The sequence below is a fragment of the Apium graveolens genome, chromosome 11 (genome assembly GCF_009905375.1).
Source record: "Apium graveolens cultivar Ventura chromosome 11, ASM990537v1, whole genome shotgun sequence".
Lineage (NCBI taxonomy): Eukaryota > Viridiplantae > Streptophyta > Magnoliopsida > Apiales > Apiaceae > Apium > Apium graveolens.
Window position 1 is genome coordinate 46,708,759 of NC_133657.1, and position 19,750 is coordinate 46,728,508.

Sequence of the window (19,750 nt, forward strand, 5' to 3'; positions counted from 1 at the left end):
TAAATTCTGATGCTAGTAAATCTGTTGAATGTACTAAGTGCTGATAAACCTCACTTATCAAAAGAAAAAGAAAGAGAAATAAGGATTAAAAATCAGGTACTCCTTTGTGATCTAGAGTAAAAATGTGGAAGGGAAGACCCAAGTGCATTGCTGATATTAAGTAATATGCATCCGAAAAGCAAATAAAATATTTTCTTGGTGACTTTTCACACTCTATGATTACTGGAGAAATACTCTGATAATAGCATAAATTCTGATAAGCAGTCGTGACTCACTTACACTGAGAAGCCACTGTAAAATAGAATTTAAAAAGATGCACAAAATTAGCACAAAATAGTTGAGGTGGACTCAAGCATGAATTCATTCAATAGTAGGTTTCAGAATATTGACATGTTTTAGTAAAGTTTTAGTTATGCCTTATTTCTAAGATGTACTGAAGTGAATCAGACTTTTCTCTGTGTCTGATATTTAGCTTAATGCACACACTAACACTCCATATCAATGATGAAAATCACTGTGGGGATCTATATTATTTTAGATGAACAGTCATTGTGTCACATTGCACAAATTCTGAGGACAAGTTCTGATTGCATGTTCTGATGATTAAGTTCTGAAGAATATAAATCAGAATTTGTGTGAGGACTTACTAAAATAGGCATTCCTTTTTCGAGTTCAGAAATTATGTTCTGATGACTGTTAAGTTCTGATATAAGTCTAAGTTCTGATATTACAGTCTGATTCTTTACTTGTCTTATTTGTGGATAAAATTTGACAACAGTCTTAGTTTAAACCTGAATACTGTTGAAGTGGAAGATTAATAGTCACTATAGTTAGGGATAGTGGTACTCGTACATGAACAGTCAACTTTTACTTGCTTCTTGTGCGCATTAAACCATGTTTTCTCTTTCCAATGAATGTTTTTCTTTTTCTAAGTTTGGGGAGACGAGGTGGAATTAATTTCACCTGTCAGCATTAAATTTCTTTGCGTCTCCTGGCATTCTCTTGCCTATATAAACAACCACTTCATATCAGCCTTCCCATCACCTCTTTTATCACAAACTCACCCTCATACTTTTTCTATCAAAAACACCATGGTCAATTACAATATGTTTTTGAACTACGAAACATTCAACATGGAGCTGAGCTGTGCCCATTGGCAGCAGGAATGGCACGTCACTGCCATTCCTGATGAGATATGGGACTCTATTCCCCAGGAGGTACTTACCCACCTCCTGTTCTTCTACATGGACTACCATCGCCATCTGGAGCGATTGGAGGAGGAAAGGCTGAAAGCTCTCCGCCAGCAAGAGCGAATCATACGACTCGCTATTCTGTTTGTCGAGAGTAGGAAAAAGAAATGATTTATTTTCTTCTTCCTGTTTTTCTTCATCATCAGCCTTGCCCTGCTTCTTGAGCTAGGACAAAGGCTGTTGACGTTAGGTTTAGCAGCTTAGGGAAATCTTGTACAAGTTCTGATGTAATTTCAATTTCATGAATGTATTCTCTTGATATATTAATGAAATTTGTTTTTTTTCAAGATCTTGTCTCTGAGATATTTTGTAATGTATTGATAAATCCTGATACATATTCATATTCTGATGACCACATAAATTCTGTTTTAACTTAAGTTCTGATTTTCTTTTATCACTACTTGCTCGTCCGATTTATTATGGTCATTTTCACTCAATTTTTTTCAGAATATTGATGTTGCAGTGAAAAATAATTCAATAAGTGGGAACAGTTTCCATTTTGAATTAAAACTGTTTCACCTTGATTAATGGAATAACTGGGTAAGTGGAACGGTTTTTCCTTGAAAAACTGCAAGTGGGTAAGTAATGATTACTGTTTTCTCGTGCCCATTAACTATTCATTTTTACTGCATGTCTGACAGGTGTCCAACGGTTACATTTTTTTTTCAAAAGTATAAGTAAGATAGAGAGAAGATTTTTTAATCTTTTATTTCCTTTCATACTTTTTCTCTCTACTTGCTTTTACTCTCTTTCTTCTTCAAATATTGGTTTTTCATATAGACATTCTATCAAACACCTAACAAGCACTTAAACCTCTCGATTACTTTCATGGCACCTAAGGATTTAATCATTGATGGAACTCAATTTGTTCCAAACAATTATGCTGCTATTCTTGATAATGCTGAAGCTTCGACACTTTGGAGGACTGGAAACTTTGATAATGGTGGTCCAAATGGTACTCCTAGTATTGTTTTCGAAGTGGGTGATTCTTCATATGCAGTCACTCCTGGTACAATACGCAAGACTCTACATCTCCCAGAAGGATGTACTTTTTCAATTCCAGAGGAATCGGCTCTTCAGGAGTTAATGACCAGTTTGGGGTATGAACAGAGTTTGGCAAAGCTTGGGCAGTTGAAACGGGCTCATATCAGAAGGGAATGGAGCTTCTTCTTCGACTGCATCACTAAAGCTTTTGGGAACAATTGTTCGAATTTTGATGCCATCCCTATAATGAGTCAGCACATCGGGTATGCCATTATAAACCAAACTCATTTTGATTTTGCAACAGCTATAATAGGTTTTATTGGGGATAGGATGACAGAGGATAGGAATGTTGTCTACTTTGCTAGATTCTGTTAACTTATATATACTTTTTGTACTGATGCACCTCACTTAATCAGTTCCTTAACTCCACCTTTTAAGGTTGCAAAACGATACTTTAATGACCTGGTAAATGCTGACACTAAGAAACCAGTGGTTAGACCTTTACAGATTCCTCAGTCTGTGAAGCAGATCTTAGTAAATGCTGATCCTGATTCCTATAGATCTGTTTATCCTGATGTCCAACCAACAAACACCTCCCAAACACGACAACAACCATCAGAACATACCACCCATACTACTCAACCAACCCTTAGGCAATATATCAAATCCCATCTCTCCACTTCACAGACAGTTCAACCCTCATCCTCAGCACCTATTGTGAAGCCTTCATCTTTCAAACCTAAGAGGACAAAGACTGTTCCTCAAACACCTCAAAAGAGAAGGAGGATTGCTTTGAGAGATGAGTCTGACAGTGAGGAACAGGTTTGTACATCAGAACCTGTTGTCCAAGAAGCTGAGAAAGTGACTTCTCATAAGGATTCTGAAATTGGGGGATATAGGCTTCTCAAGAGGCTTAGAAGAATGACTGTTCCTGAAACTCCCAAGGAATCCATATCTACAAAGAGATACAAGAAACAGAGGGCAAAAAGGCCAGTTTCAGATGAAGAAGCAGCAGCTAAGGAAGGAGATCAGGAATCTCTGATCTCACAAGAAAAGGAATTTGCTAAAGTCACTTCTTCTTCATCAACTCCATCTCAGGAGGCTATTCCTGAACAGACCAACACACCATCTATGTCTCCTGCTCAAAAGTCTGTATCTCCTGTTAATATAGGCACAAGTACTGATATTGATATCCAACACTTGTGCCTGAAGTAATTCTCTTAGAAGCTCCAACAGCAAGTAATCCATCAACCACACCTGTTACTAATGCTGTTCAAACTCCAGAGTTATCTACTACACCTTCTCTGCATCTAGATGTTGATGATCAAAATTTAGGTGAGCATCAGGATATGGCTGTTGATCAGAACTTAGAACCAGATCAGCACTTAGAGGATGCTGAAACCTCCATTGCTACTCACACTGTTGTTTTATCAGAAGATACTGATTCTGTAAGTTCTGATGCTGCAAATGTTGGAGATACTGGTGATGCTGCTCCAAATATAGATGCAGGACATGCTCCTCAACAAACTATTCTTAAATCTGAACTTGTTAAGAAGTTTGTTACCAGAGAAGCACCAGTGCCTTGGAGTGAAACTCCTGCAGGACAGGAGTGGACTAAGGAATGGAACTCAGTTTCCTGTGTTCCAACTACAAAGCATCTTGCTGAGCACTTAACAAAAGCTGATAAAATGTTAATTTCTGATGATTTCAAAACCCAGCTTAGAGTCACTGCATTGAGTACTAAACATCTATAAGGTCTCCATTCAACTACTCATGCAGAGCTACACAAGATTTAGGAAGAATTCATCAAACAGGACCAAATTCAGAAAATTGACAAGAAAAAGTTCTTCCAACCTACCTTTGACAGGATTGCTTATATTGAGAAGACTCAAGAGAAACAACAAGCTCAGATTGATGATATTCTGAAAAATCAAGCTTCTCAGCAATCTCAACTTACTGAAATCCAAGCCTCAGTGGAATTGCTTGTCTCTCTTCTACTACCTGTTGATGCCAAAAAGGGGGAGAGAGTAATTAAGTCCAAATGCAAGACTGCCAAGACACTGAAAGGGAAGGATGATGAAAAGGATGATCAAGGAAACTCTGGAATGGGTAGAGGTCATAGTCAAGCTAGAGGTTTCTCATCAAGAAAAGCTGAAATCACAAGGTTCAGGACAAGTTCTGATACTGGGAAAAGAATTAGTTCTGCTACTGGTAAAAGGATAAGTTCTGATGAACTTTTAAATCTTGATGAAGAAATGTCAAGACAATTATTTCTTCGGGAAAATCCAGGAATGGACTTGGAGAGTTTAATGGAAGAAGAAGCCAGACTTAAATCGGAGAAAGTCACATCTAAATCTGAAGCTTCTGGTAAAAAGACACTTCCAAAACTCAAAGGCATTGTGATAAAAGAAAGGACAAATACTGAAACAACATTGGCTAAATCACAACCGCAGATAGATCCAAGATCCAAGGGTAAAGAAAAGGTTGGTGAACCTATCAAGGTTTATGTGCCTATTGAGAATGAAGAAATCACTGATGAAAAGGATGATCTTGCTCTGACTTCAAGAAAAGTTCTTAAAACAACCTCTGACATGGCTCAAGTTGTTCAGAGTCAAGAGACAGTAAGTTCCGATATTCCAAAGAAGAAAGTAACCTCTGACATAGCTCAAGTTAACTTGATATCAGAAGATAGATCAAAGACACTCCTACCAGGATTCACTAAAGCAAAATAGACTCAACCTTTGAAGACTGCTGCAAGTGGTTTTGAAGCAAGAGTAGTTACTGGAAAGGAAGCAAGAGATAAAACTGGATTGGGAGGTGCTGATGAAAGAAGAATACAGAACACTACCAAAGATCCAACTTCCTTGAGTGAACCAGGTATTGGAGCAACTCCTGAGAGATTGAATCAACTAGAATCTGTACAAATGGTTTACCATACCTACTTGAAAGAACACATCTTGTTGCACTTCATGACAGATGGTAGGGTTTATCATATAAGGCAAAATGCCATTCCATGAAGTATTTTGAAGAACTGGAGCATGTACTATTCTTACTTCAAGTGAATGACAGATTAATAGAAAGTGCTGCAAACTATTTGAAGGATCAGATTCAGAGACAGAAAAGGCTTTATTCTGTTAAGTCTGACATCACATATCTTCCAAAGTACAGAGATCACAAGGGTGATATAGTTGAAATGAAGCCCAACACTGCTAAGATTATAACTACCTTTCTAGGTTACAGGGCTGTGGAATTCAATCTTGAGTCTGATAAAGCATATTTGATCCGACTGGATCAGGATATAAGAAAAGCTAAGATTAATGATCTCAGGGCTGCAATCTTTCAAATTGGTGAAGATACTGCAGAGCTTAAAGATGCTAAAAGGAGGATGATTGATGAAGTTAGATATGCTGAGAAATGTTTGTTGAAGAACTATCTCAGAACAACTCCTGACATCAGATAGATCAGAAGATGAAGCCAAGTCAAGATCTACAACTGATTAAATTCTGATATTTGTACAGACTGAAGCTGTTATCAGAAGTTAAATGTTGGTAAAGCTTTAAGGACTGTAAGTTGTAGTTATCTAGTCTAATTCTCATGCATTTGTACTTAATGTTTTTGACATCATCAAATATCTGTTAAACTTGTATATTATGCTAATTTACAAGTTGGGGGAGATTGTTAGATATATTTGATAATGTCATGGCTAATATGATTTATGTTTAGTTTTCAGATCTTACTTAAACAGGATAAATCAGTACCTACTGGAAGTCAGGACTTAAGGATATCAGTACTTATATTATCAGGAGATAATCATCAGAAGATGGATATCAGAACTTAAGTGCTGAAGGACGTTCAGATAAGGACAGTAGCTGATTAAAGGAAAGAAGATCGAGATAAACATAAGAAGAGATATGCATGAAGAAGGAATTCTATAAAGAATAGAATACTTGGAAGAAAAGATATTTGATTGATATATTTTAGGAAGCAGAATTATATTCCATATCAATTAGCGATTATCTTGTAACTGTGTAGTATATAAACACAGACATAGGGTTTACACTATAAGTGTTATCATATTCGAGAAGATTATTCGTATTAACCCTAGCAGCTCTCGTGATATTTGTTCATCACTGAGAGGTAACAGTTCCATACTGTAACAGAGTTTATTGTTTCAATAAAGTTTATTTTCTGTTACTTGTGATATTAAAGTTCAATTTGATTGTAATTTACACTATATTCACCCCCTCTACAGTGTGTGTGACCTAACATAAAATTTCCTAATCATGTCTACAGACTTGATAAAGCACTCTATGGCCTAAAGCAAGCTCCAAGAGCATGGTATGAAACGCTGGCACAATTTCTTCTGGAAAGTGGATTTACCAGAGGAACAATTGATAAAACTCTGTTCTATATAAACCATGGCAAGGACTTACTTTTAGTCCAAATTTATGTTGATGATATCATTTTTTGTTCTACAAATGCCAAACTCTGTGAAAAGTTTTTGTTGGTGAGACTGCGTAGCTGTATGAACAGTTACCTGATAACTCAACACAATAACAACACTAGAACAGGACAAGTTAATAATACTACGTCTACATAAGGAATCCAGAAGAAGAATGACCAGACACATACAAGAATCAGAACACAGTTGACAAGTGCAAGTCTATTTGAAGTCATAGAAAGAAGATCATTTAGTAATCAGGCCTATGTGAAGAATAAACAATCAGAGGACTTGTTATTTTAATAAAGTTGAAGATTCAAGTATAGAAATCAAGTGATTCCAGTAGAAAACAATCTATAGAACTCAAGTCGGAATTTATTAACAAGGAACAATCAGAAAGGATAAGGATATTCAATTCAGGGCTAGTCGTTTGTGAACCAGACCAGTGCACTAAGCGTCAGCATTCCAGGATTGATCATTCAAGTCTACAAAAGAAGTGTTAATTGATTTCAAGATCATACAAAAGAATGTATTCAGAATTGAAGACAAAGATCAGAAGACTGAAAGACAAGTAGTGGTATAGCTCAGGGATTGCAAGAATCAAGTTTAAGGAATTAAAAGAATTCAAGTACAAGCTCAAATGGAATGCAAGTGAACTTTTAGGAATGATTAGTCAAGCAAAAAGCATTGGATGGAATGTTGGTAATTTGTCTAAGGAAAAATCATAAGAAATCGACTTCTAGTATCCACTAGTTGAATCCAAGGTTTTACTAGTCAATTTTATGCAAGCAAGAAAATTGTCTAAGTCAAGAAAACATTCTTAAGATAAAAATCGACTAGTAGAATCGAAACATTGTCTAAATCGACTTTTAGGGGCTTTATAAACCTACTAGTCGAATGGAAGGGTCAACTAGTCGAATGAAATGCTAGTCTGGAGTTGGTGTAGAAACTAAGTCAAGGAATTAGCCTTTGAATGCAAATCAACTTCTAGGAAATCGACTTTGCTTCTTACTAGTCGATTTCATGATTATACAAGTCGACTTATGTTTTTTTCAAGCTAAGTGATTGAATTCTCTAAGGCAAATCCTTATACACTTGAGTTTGGTCGACTTCTAGTTGAATCTCCAAGGAAATATGAATCGACTACTAGGGACTTGGGTTATTTTGAAGTACAGCAAATTAGAATGCTTGGACCAGAAGAAGCCACGTATTCAATTTGGTTTTAAGTCTACAATAAAATAGAAATCTCAACATTCATTAAAAAGTGACTTCTTTACCAGCAAACTGAGAAGCTTTTATGGAGAGCATTACGGAGCATTCAAGTTCATATTAATTGCTTTGTAACTGTACTGTTATGCTGTTGAAATTTCTGTAGAAGCTAATCAATTGATTAGATTGTAGCAACATTAAGATTTATATCAATTGAAATATATTCCTTGAATTGTGTTATGTTTTTACTTTCCAGCATAAACTAAGAACTTGTTTAGAATCGGAATTAATTGGTGGTATCGTATTCAACCCCCACCTTCTACGATACATTTGGACCTAAAAATTGGTATCAGAGCCGTTTGATTGACATATAAATCAAGATCCGGAAGTTTAGATCAAAACAAGTACACTCTTGCAGATTTTTTAATTTTCAAAATTTTCTATTTCTTAATATTTTTGAATCTTAAATAATTTAATCATGAGTTCTCAAAAAGTTGGAAGTATTAAGGTACCAAAGTTTGACAAAGGAAATTACAATCTATGGAAGAAAAAGATGATTCTCTATCTCAAGGCTGCGAACCCTGATTACATGGAAATTCTGAATGACGGCCCACACATACCTGAAATGGTTGATCCTGATAATGAACGACGTACCATTCCTAAACCAAAATCTGACTGGACTGCAAAGGAAAAGGAATTGGTTGCCCTAGATGACAGTCTACAGTTGATATTGATATATACCATGGACTCTGACATGTGTCACCAAATTCTTGTTTGTGAAAGTGGCAAACACATGTGGGACACAATTGAACTGTTAATGGAAGGTACTGAAGATGTGAGAGCGAATCGCCTAGACATGTTAACTACTCAATATGAAGCCGTCAGGTCTCTCCCAGGTGAAGGTGTAACCTCAGTTTATGAAAGACTGAATAGGCTGTTAAATGAAATGAGTCTTCATGGAAAGAAGTATGCACAATATGAACTCAACTGAAAGTTTTTGTTGACACTCCCTTCACATCTGGACAACAAAGCAGAAATAGTTCGTGAACGAGTGGACTTCAAGACCATGAAACTGGAAAAGGTGTATGGAAGAATGAAGACTCATGAGATGGAGTTAGACCAGAAGAGGATCATATATGGAAACAAATCCAGTGATGCCAAAAATGCTGAGTTGCTGAGAACAACTGCACAGGTTGCAAGCAAGCATGAAGACCTGGATATCATTGTTGAGAAGGCCAAGTCTTAAACAAATGTGCTTTTTGAGGCTGAAGTGGATGATGGAAATCTGACAGGGGATCCTTGTGACTACTACACCATGGATGAATTAAAACAAATGGAAGATCCCACAATGGCAAATCTAGCAGGGATGTTCAGCAATATGAGATTCAAAAGGAAGAAAGGTTTCAGGGGCTCAGGGAGCAGTAGCAGAGGGTAGAGATCCAACTCATACTCTAGTTCTGGATATAAAACTGGAATGGCAGACAGAAACAAATTCAAATGCTATAACTGTGATGAGGTTGGACATTTTGCCAGTGAATGCAGGAAGCCTCAACAATCAAAAGACAAGGGCAAAGGGGTTCAGAAAAGGGATTCAGGGAAATCCAAAAAGTATCCAGTCAAGTCCTACATTGCTGAAGGAAAAAGCTGGGATGATACAGATGATGAAGAGGAAGAATATGGAAATCTTGCATTGATGGCAGAATCAACTCCTCAGGTATCTATATCACCCCCTGTTAAAATTTGTGATAATGCTGACTATATAGCTTTTAAAAAACTTGCTCAAGTATATTCTGATAAACTTTCCTATGATAGACCTAATGTAGAATGTAGTGATAAGTTATGTGCTAAAAACTATAATGTGCTTAGGTTAAGATACATGAATTGTTCCTTATCCCTAAGATGTTCAGAAGGTACTGCTAGTGACTTAATGCAAGAACTAGAAAAGATCAAAACTGAAAATGATAAGCTAGTTCTCACCAATGTTGCTATAGAAGACCTTAAAACAAGAAATCATTATCTGGAACTTAGAGATAAGAAACATGTTGAGACTATAGAAGGAAAGGATGAGAAGATAAAGGAATTAAAAACTAAGCTTCAGGCTTATGCTAATTCTGCTAATCTTGCAAAGGAACTCATATCTAGTCAAGTTGTAAGTGGAAAACTTGGAATTGGACTAGATTATGATGAACTTAGGAAATCTAGTAAGAAACATGTGGTGGATAATGAACCTGTAATAAAAGTTGTTAATCCACCAGATACACCACATATTCTGAAGAATGCTAAGAAACCTTTGTTCAAGAAGGCATCTTTTGAACCTTTTGATGAGGAGAATCTGTTCATTCATCATGAGATGCTTGTTGAAGATCTTGAAAAGATAAAATATAAAAATGCTAAGAAATCTGATAAACAAGCATTCCCTGAAAGTGAACAAACTACTGCAGGCTAGGTTTTAGTTCCACCACTAAATCTAGTAAGAATAGAAATGGCAGAACAGGAAATGATGGCCCTAGAAAGGTATGTAATAATTGTGGATCCACTGGACACCTATCTCATGCATGTAAAAAGGTTAAAGTGGACAAAGTAAAAAAGGTTAATATGCATACCATGCCCAGTGTTCCTAAATCTTCCAAGTGTGATAAGCCTGCTTGCATGTCATGTGTTGTTTCATTCATGAAAACGTATCTTGATTACACACACTCACACAGTGCATGCCATGATCATGATAATCATATGCATAAGAACAAGAGTAAGTCAAAGACTGCAAGCCCTCCTAGTGCTAGGAAAGAGGCTACCTTCACCAAGACCAAAAGCAAAGCTAATGGTCCTTCCAAGGGTGTTAAGGACACAATCAATGACAATGTAAAGCATGCTGAGTCTGTCAAGAATGTTAAAAAATCTGCTAGATATGCATATGTTCCTAAGTACCCTGGACCCAACATGGTTTGGGTATCAAAGAAATCTTAATCTCCTTTGTATACAGGGTATAAAGAAGAAGAAGGTCATGTGGATTCTGGACAGTGGATGTTCGAGCATATGACTGGAGATAGAGCCCTGCTATCAAAGGTGGTTGAGAAAGCTGGCCCAGTGGTTACCTTTGGAGATGACAGCAAAGGTTATACAATGGGATATGACTATTTGGAAATTGGAAATGTCATCATAGAAGAAATCTCTCTGGTTGATGGTCTTATGCATAATCTTCTAAGCATAAGTCAATTCTGTGACAAAGGATGTGCTGTGTTGTTCAAGAAGGAGAAGTGTTTGATCACTAATCAGAAGAATGAAAGGATTGCTCTCAATGGAGTAAGAAAAGGTGATCTGTTTATAGCTGATTGGAATTCTGCAGAAGATGGTCAAGTAATGTGCTTCTACAGTAAAGCATCTGCAAATGATAGCTGGCTATGGCATAGAAGCTCTCACCCTTGAACATCAACTTAAGGAATTTTTTTAAAAGGGTTTAGTGAGAGGACTACCTCATCTAGAATACAGAAAATGATAAATATGAGGCATGTCAGAAAGAGGAGTCAAAGACAATATCACATCAAAGTAAAGACATAACCTATTGATGGTAGATGACTACTATTAACAAAGTTGTTGTTTGTGCGTTCTCAATACAAGACATCACAGATGGTGATTGATCATATCAAAGAAGATCAAGCTGGAAGCAACTGTAAAAGAAATGATCCGGTGATCAAATAATGGGACTGAATTCAAGGAGCAGTTCTGATTAATATCTGTATCATTAAGAATATTTTGAGACATATTCAGCACTGAGAGCTCCGTGTCAAAATGGAGTGGTACAAAGGAAGAACCAGAACTTGATGAAAGCTACAAAGGAAATATCAAGCTAATCAAGACGTTCTAAATACCAAAGGGCTGGAGCAGTCAAAACAGTTTGCAACATATAAGATCAAGCCTTGATCTGGATGCATACATGAAGACCACTAATGAGTCAATGGCCAACAAAAGCAAACACTAGATAACCTTAAAGTGTTTGGAGAGAATGTTCTACAGTTAGGATATTTTCCATGGCTACTCAGTGGAGTATACAACCTACAGGGCATTTGTGGTTTTTCAACAGAAGATGATTGATAGTCTAAGTGCACAGTTCAACAACTCCATGCTCCAAGCTGTTAAAGGAGAAATTGATGGTAATGATTCATATCCAAGCAGTGGAATGGCAATGTATAATACAAATCATTATTTCAATAAAGCCAGTAAGCAAGGGTAAGGATTTTCAGGAAATCCCGGCAACAGCTTAGGGGGAGCAATAGAAGGATCAATTAGTCAACACAACACCACATTGAAAATCAAGAGGACACTAAAGAACATATCTGCTGAGACAAAGGGTTTGATGTCAATATTATTCCCAGAGTCTAGTTTTTAAGTGACCCAGATGGTGGAGTAATGATTAGCAAGGGCTACTGAGTGTGAATGATTATTTCTCTAGTTTTCTATCTGAAGAAGAAACTAAGAAAGTTAAAGAAGCTCTGATAGATCCGTATTGATTGGGTGATTGCAAAGCAAGATGAGCTCAATCAGTCAGCGAGCAGATTGTAGGGAAGCTGGTATCCAAACCAAATGACAATATTTTAATTGGTACAAGGATAACCAGAAATCATACTGGATGACAATGACATTTTTATGAGGGACAAGGCCAAACTGGATGCTAGGTTATTATCAGGAAGCAGTATCTAACAGAAAGCACCAGTGATGAGACTTGAGGATATTACGACATATCAGGTACCTGATGCACATTACACTTAGAATTGGACTCTAGTAGATGTGTACAAGTGCACTCCTGGTTGGTGAGTCAAAAGAGGAAGTCAATGCACAACAGATCATGGACTTTGCAGTTGCAGACCTATTGGACCACGTATATCTCTTCTTAACAAGCTCACTTCAGATTGGTATGAACTAGTATACGACTCAAGCAATCATCAAGGACATGGTATGTCACTCTAATTGAAGTTACAGTTTAATATGAACTAGTAGAGTCGTCATATTAATAACTCTCTTATCACTAGGCACAAACATAATGTTATATATGTGCTCTGATATAATGATAATTTTATATGTTGGTCTACTAACAAAACTTGTGCAAGATTATTTGCTAAGTAATTGCAGAGTAGGTATGGAGGAGCATGTTGGAAAGGTTACAATTCTTTTTGGAATTACTTCAAGCAGGCCATTAGAATAATTCTTTTAGGAGCTCAAGCAAGCCAAAAGAACAATTCTCTTAGGAGCACAAGTAAACCGAAAGAATGATGGCAATACAAGTAAGTTAAGAATCTTTTGAAGATGCAAAATTTGGAAGATTCTGAACATGCCAAGACTACTTACCAACAGAAACCACTAACGCTTGATCAGTACAACTCAGGTATAATGATAAGCTATAGAGGTATGATGAGCTCACTCTTTTACTCAAATGCTAATAGACAAAATGTAATGTTCTCAAGATGACAAAGTGCAAGGTTCCAAGTGGATCCTAGAGAATCCAATCTTATAGCTATTAACAAGATTATTAGATATCTTAAGGGACTATCAACTCTTGGAGTAAAGTACCCTAAAAGATATTATGCTTAACATGTTTGGCTATATAGATACAGATTATGCAGGTTGTAAGAAAGACAGGAGAAGCATCTCTGAGGCTGTCAACTTAAGTGACAGGAGAAGCATCTCGAGAAGCTGTCAACTTCGTGGAAGAAGATTAATTTCTTGTTATGATAAGAAACAACTTTAAATCTAATAACTCTGTGGAACACTCTATTACAAGGCACCTTGACACCAGGTATCATTTATTTCGAGAGCATGTCTTTTAGTCAAAGAGACACTTGCAGAAACATTTATTAAATCACTTGTTAAAGTTAATTTTCAAGACTGGTTTGTAAATGTGGGATATCATTCATTGCATATTAGTTGGAAATCCCATCTATAAGGAATTCTTAATATAAGTTCACAAGTACTAAATCTTCAATATTTAAAGGACTTCTGAATTTATCAGTAATCCAGTACCTCGTACTTAGTGCTACTATCTTGATTATCATGATTACAATATCATTTACATTTATGGTAGTTAAGTGTTATATCATTAAGTTTGAATATCATTTTAATTGATTTAAATTATGACTGTAGACAATTCCATTCCATATTAGTCTCATAATTTGAATTATATTAAAATAATATGCAGCATAGTTATTTGTATCTTGTACGGATAATTATGATACTTTTAGTATTAGTGATATTATTTAGAATTTTTGTTCTAAGTAGTCAATGATTATTTCTAAAATCACTGATATTGGAAGTTGAAGTATTTTCTAAGTCATGTGTATAAAACTCTCAATATTTTATATGCTTAGAAAGTATTTCTAAAATTACTAATTATCCAAAGAGTGATTGCCATATATTTAAGTCATATATCCTATTGGTGATTATTCAATGATAATTATAAATATTTAAGTGCTGGTATCTAACTCATAGATATTTAGTATTTATTTATTTAATATTTATTTTGGGTAGTTTGGATTATGGAAATTGAAGCAATTCAGTGATATTATTTGCTCCATAATTCAAACTAACTTAAAATAAATAGGTAGCATTATTGATTATAACTAAATCTGTCAACATTGATATCTAGTATATTGATTGTAACTTATGTGTTATAAGTTAATTATGAGATTTTGGTTTTAGTGAATTTAGAAATGTTCATATCTCAAGAATTCACTGAAATCATATCATGATTGTAGCATGATTAGTTGTGTGTAATTTTTGACTTATATCAGTTAATGATATTTAATTAAGAGTTTAACTATGAACTAATTGTGAATTATTAGTATTTGTGACATTACTTAGAACTCCTCTAAGTAATTAATATTTATCTTCAGTCACTTATACTAATATAAAAATTGTGGAAATTTTTCTTGAGTACAATTATGGTCAATGAAGATTTTGCTTTATTAGAAGTAACCATATATTGTTCACCTAGAATAATTTTTATACTTATTTGCAAATTCCTAAACACTTTAATAATATATGCAATACTCAATGGATCAAAGTATATGGAACTTAGAATATTTTTTTAAGATTGCAATCAAGACAATATTGGTTAATGTTGCTTATTTATTGAACCAGTATTGTTTGAGATACTACAGTTGTTAGGAGTTGACAATTGTATGATATATGAAATTAAATGCTGATGTCTTTTTGATAGATAATTGGTATTCAATTCATTAATATCTTATTTTAATATTTAAAATAAAATGCAACATAGTTATTGGTATCTAAAGTACTTGACAAGTATCAGATAATGATATATTGTTAATATTTTGTTGCGGATAATTGTGAGATTTTAATTTCTAGTGAATTCATATGAGTTGCTACATCTAAAAGATTCACTACAATTTGAAATCAGCAGCATAGTCAGTCTTATTAAGATTATTTATCAATAAATAATATTGTTGATTATAATCTTATAAAGATAGATTATGGAGCTTTTGACGTGAATGAGAATTGCTTAGACTTTACCCTAAGTGATCAATGCTTTTACAAAACTCATTCATATTAAAAGACAAAATCTTTCTTTCTCCTCTTAATACTGCTAGGTCATCAGTCTGTGTCTTAACAAATCATTTATCTTTTTAGGCATAAAAACAGACTTGTGCACTCGAACAGTTTTAGGAGAAAATCAAACTTCTTTCTACTTTAGTGATTGCTTATTTCATTAAAATCTTGTGAAATCACTATTGTACATCATTTCTCTCAAAAGATTAAATGCATAATTTTCATTCATTATAGATCTTAATTGCATTTTATCTCTATAGTGCCATATGTTCTGTTAAACAGGTTCAGCCTCCAATGGTCTTATTTCATTGATAGTCATGAGGTTGAAAACCCACAACTTCTATCCCAGACTATAAAGACAAACACAGAAATAGAACCAACCAACACTCTCTTACCCCTAAAATGATGTATGAATGAGCGTGAGGTAGAAAGTTCCTTAGTGCACCACATAAGGAAGGTTCTGACGTCAAACCAGCAGCTCTGTCTCCTATAAAGATGAGTAGCATTTAAACCAAGACAACTGCTAGCCCCCATACATCTTCTCAAAAAGATGTAATGGCTGAAAAGGGCTGAAAAGGCACAAAACAGTTACTAGATTCATCCTCTCAACAGGGTGCGTCTATTAAAATTCGCCTGTCGGCCAGGGTATCCGATGTAGTGTCACCACCTCAAATATAAACAATTCTTGATGCACAAGGAAAGGTTACACACACAGAGAATGAGTTGACGGAAATAAGAGTTTCGACCATTTTACGGTTAGGAGAGGATACCGATCCAATAGCTATATATCAGTGGTCAGTGTCTACCTCTCCAGGACTAATAAACCCGGATGTATCTGCGGATAGTGGATCTGACATAGGTGCAGATCGGCAACTTGTTGACAATGATTCAGATATTACCTGATGAGTCATAAGGAAATGTCTTCACAAACATTAGAAGGAAACTTTGATCTTTATGCTAAATTCTTTGGATCATTGTTTACCTTCACAGAGTTCAAATCTGGAACCCTAAAAGGGAAACTAGCAACTTGTAGATTATGACTCAGATTCATCTGACGAGTCTAACGAGGATGGGGATTTGCGAACTCCCATTGCACCACCTGTGACCTCCTTAAGGATGGCTAAGGTGATTTTCCTTGCAGGTATCGCTGGATTTTGGAGCTATGAGAGGAGTGATACACTTGTGAGAATGAGTGTAAACACAAGTGGAGAGAAGAGTGAAACACTTGTGAGATACACGAAACAGAATCACACACTCACAGTGAGGAAGAAAAATGGGAACACCATATCCCATTCCCTATCCCTAAACACGGTTCTTGATACTTTGGGTCTCGATTCTGTTTATGATTGGAACTTAACTCTTAGGAACCTAACATTTACAGATTGGATTAGAATACTTCGGGACCTTTGGGTGCTAACAATTGGTAACACTTGGTGATCTCACATTTGGGAGGCATAAGGAGTTGGAAAGATTGGTGAATATGATGATCAACAGTGAAGTCATTCTTGTAGCATTTAAAGGGACATGGTTGATCAGACTATGACTTGTTATTTCTTTTCCAACCAAGTAACATATGAGAACTCCTTCAGACAACAGCATACATTCCTTCTCTAAGGGGGAGATAAAAGCTTATATAATAGTTTGGAGGATTCCTCAACTAAGGGGGAGAAATAGCAGGAAGGAGGAAAAAGGTAAAGCACATGTACACTATACCACACTATTTTTGTTTGTAACTACGGATCCTATTGTACGGGAGAGGTGGTAACCACAAGGTGATTTCCTAGTGACCAGAAGAAGTGGTTTGGTTCATAACTGTTCTTCATAAGGGGAGAAGCTGTTTTCCAAAAGGGGAGTACCATTAGTTCTTATTTGCGGATCTTATTGTACGGGAGAGGTGGTAGACGAAGGTGATCTCCTTTAAGCAGTTGATTCTCATAGGGGGAGAAGCAAGAGAGATATGCGCTTTTCAACAGGAAATGTGGCTGTACAAAAGAAACTGCTGATGATTACTTCAAGACTGAGAAGTATTATCTGGCAGAGAGTTGAAGAACCAAGGAAATGAATATGAAACTACTTGAAGATCTGTTCAGTGCTAAAGGAACATGCATCTTTCATTCCAGTTACTTAAGAAATCTGGAAATGCAGTATTTGATCCAGAAAAATAGTAGCATTATTTACAAGTCCTGGCACATTACTTTTTCTAGTTGTTAGTTGAGTTATCCTCTCTATTTAATTTGTTTGTTAAGTTTAACAATCAAATAGGGGGAGATTGTTGGTGAGACTGCGTAGCTGTATGAATAGTTACGTGATAACACAACATAATAACAACACTAGAACAGGACAGGTTAATAATACTATGTCTACACAAGGAATCCAGAAGAAGAATGATCAGACACATACAAGAATCAGAACACAGTATTACAAGTGCAAGTCTATTTGAAGTCATAGAAAGAAGATCATTCAGTGATCAGGCCTCTGTGAAGAATAAACAATCAGATGACTTGTTATTTTAATACAGCTGAAGATTCAAGTATAGAAATTAAGTGATTGCAGTAGAAAATAATCTATAGAACTCAAGTCAGAATTCATTAACAAGGAACAATCAGAAAGGATAAGGATATTCAATTCAGGGCTAGTCGTTTGTGAACCAAACCAGTGCACTAAGCGTTAGCATTCCAGGATTGATCATTCAAGTCTACAAAAGAAGTGTTAATTGATTTCAAGATCATACAAAAGAATGTATTCAGAATTGAAGACGAAGATCAGAAGACTGAAAGACAAGTAGTGGTATAGCTCAGGGATCGCAAGAATCAAGTTCAAGGAATTAAAAGAATTCAAGTACAAGCTCAAATGGAATGCAAGTCAACTTTTAGGAATGATTAGTCAAGCAAAAAGTATTGGATGGAATGTTGGTAATTTGTCTAAGGCAAAATCATAAGAAATCGACTTCTAGTATCCACTAGTTGAATCCAAGGTCTTACTAGTCGATTTTATGCAAGCAAGAAAAATGTCAAAGGCAAGAAAACATTCTTAAGATAAAAATCGACTAGTAGAATCAAAACATTGTCTAAATCGACTTTTAGGGGCTTTATAAACCTACTAGTCGAATGGAAGGGTCAACTAGTCGAATGAAATGCTAGTATGGAGTTGGTGTAGAAACTAAGTCAAGGAATTGGCCTTTGAATTCAAATCGACTTCTAGGAAATCGAGTATGCTTCTTACTAGTCGATTTCATGATTATACAAGTCGGTTTAGGTTCTTTTCAAGCTAAGTGATTGAATTCTCCAAGGCAAATCCTTATACTCTTGAGTTTGGTTGACTTCTAGTTGAATCTCCAAGGAAATATGAATCGACTACTAGGGACTTGGGTTATTTTGAAGTGCAGCAAATTAGAATGCTTGGACCAGAAGAAGCCACGTATTCAATTTTGTTTTAAGTCTACAATAAAACAGAAATCTCAGCATTTATTAAAAAGTGAATTCTTCACCAGCAAACTGAGAAGCTTTTATGGAGAGCATTACGGAGCATTCATGTTCATATTAATTGCTTTGTAACTATACTGTTATGCTGTTGAAATTTCTGTAGAAGCTAATCAATTGATTAGATTGTAGCAACATTAAGGTTTATATCAATCGAAATATATTCCTTGAATTGTGTTGTGTTTTTACTTTCCAGCATAAACTAAGAACTTATTTTGAATCGGAATTAATTGGTGGTATCGTATTCAACCCCCCATTCTACGATACCTTTGGACCTAACAATTGGTATCAGAGCCGTTCGATTGACATAAAAATCAAGATCCGGAAGTTTAGATCAAAACAAGTTCACTCTTGCAGATTTTTTAATTTTCAAAATTTTCTATTTCTTGAAATTTTTAAATCTTAAATAATTTAATCATGAGTTCTCAAAAAGTTGGAAGTATTAAGGTACCAAAGTTTGACAAAGAAAATTACAATCTATGGAAGAAAAAGATGATTCTCTATCTCAAGGCTGCCAACCCTTGATTACATGGAAATTCTGAATGACGGCCCACACATACCTGAAATGGTTGATCCTGATAATGAACGACGTACCAGTCCTAAACCAAAATCTGAGTGGACTGCAAAGGAAAAGGAATTGGTTGCCCTAGATGACAGTCTACAGCTGATATTGATAGATGCCATGGACTCTGACATGTGTCACCAAATTCTTGTTTGTGAAAGTGGCAAACACATGTGGGACACAATTGAACAGTTAATGGAAGGTACTGAAGATATGAGAGAGAATCGCCTAGACATGTTAACTACTAAATATGAAGCCTTCAGGTCTC